We start from the raw sequence: 1,047 nt of genomic DNA, 5'->3' as shown, positions 1-1,047 counted from the left end.
AAAGAAAATATATAACTAAATAAATGCTTAGTAGTTCATAGCTGTGCAGAAGAGCTTATTGCATATGTGTACTTTAAAGTCTTCAGTTCTAAGCAGAACTTTATGTGTCATTGAATATCACTTGGACGCAATAAAATCAGTGTTCAGAACAGTCCTTATAAAAGATAGTGGTTTGGAAGTTACTACACACGTCTATAAACAGTTTAAAGATAGATGTGTAGTATTAAAATTAATAAATTCTAAAAATTTTTTCGTTTAAAAAAAACCCTTAATTAAGAACCACAAGTGACGTTCACTCTTTAATTCCGACTTCGATAGAGTTTTAAAAAAACAGAGAAAACCAGAGAATTATTTTCACTATTTCTTACTTTATTATATTATCCATATATATTTCGCTATTTTAGCCTCTTCAGTGGATATTACACTGTTAAGTTGCCAGTACTATTATAGTTCATCAAGCTATCCCAGCATGCATCGACATATGCTCCTGTATTTAAATTTATACAATTTGCATGTTCTTTAATACAGTAATGTTCTATGATGCGTCTTTTTACAAAATTTTTTTCTTTATACAAAATTTTAATATTACTACGATCAATAAGACAATTTTTAATACTGCAGTGTTGTTGCCACGGGGATTCAGTTCTGTTCAATCGAATTGCCGCCTCATGCTCCTTTAGCCTCACTTCCAGTTTTCTTCCTGTTTCTCCAACGTAGCTTTTCCGTTCTGTGCACGTACACATCAATTCATATACGACTTCTGCAACTTCTAAAGGATTCTTCGATTGTTTTTCATTTGCTTTATTAATCAGACAAATACTGTTATTTAATTTATTTTTTTGTTCACCTACTAAATTGACTGAGAACAATTCTTTAATATAAGTTTTATATTTTTCATAAAATTTGAAAATATATGGAATTTTAATATATAAGTTTTCTATTTTATTATTTTTAACATTATATCTATTATTTAAATACGAATTGTACCACTTACGTATAAGCTGTTGTGGATAGTCATTCAATAAATATTTTTTAAAAAGATTCTTA

The 1,047-nt window shown here is 28.3% G+C and overlaps 1 long non-coding RNA gene across 1 annotated transcript; it reads right to left on the bottom strand.

Moving 5' to 3' along the window:
* Positions 1-348: 348 nt before the first annotated feature.
* LOC111640906 lies at positions 349-1,047 on the bottom strand. Its single transcript, XR_002759331.1, has 2 exons — positions 995-1,047; positions 349-799 (listed from the first exon to the last, which is right to left on the bottom strand). It is a non-coding gene; the product is annotated as an uncharacterized LOC111640906 (long non-coding RNA).

This window comes from Centruroides sculpturatus, unplaced genomic scaffold (assembly GCF_000671375.1).
Source record: "Centruroides sculpturatus isolate CEXI.00-Female unplaced genomic scaffold, Cexi_2.0 scaffold1225, whole genome shotgun sequence".
Classification (NCBI taxonomy): Eukaryota; Metazoa; Arthropoda; class Arachnida; order Scorpiones; family Buthidae; genus Centruroides; species Centruroides sculpturatus.
This window is presented reverse-complemented; position numbering and strand designations above follow the sequence as displayed.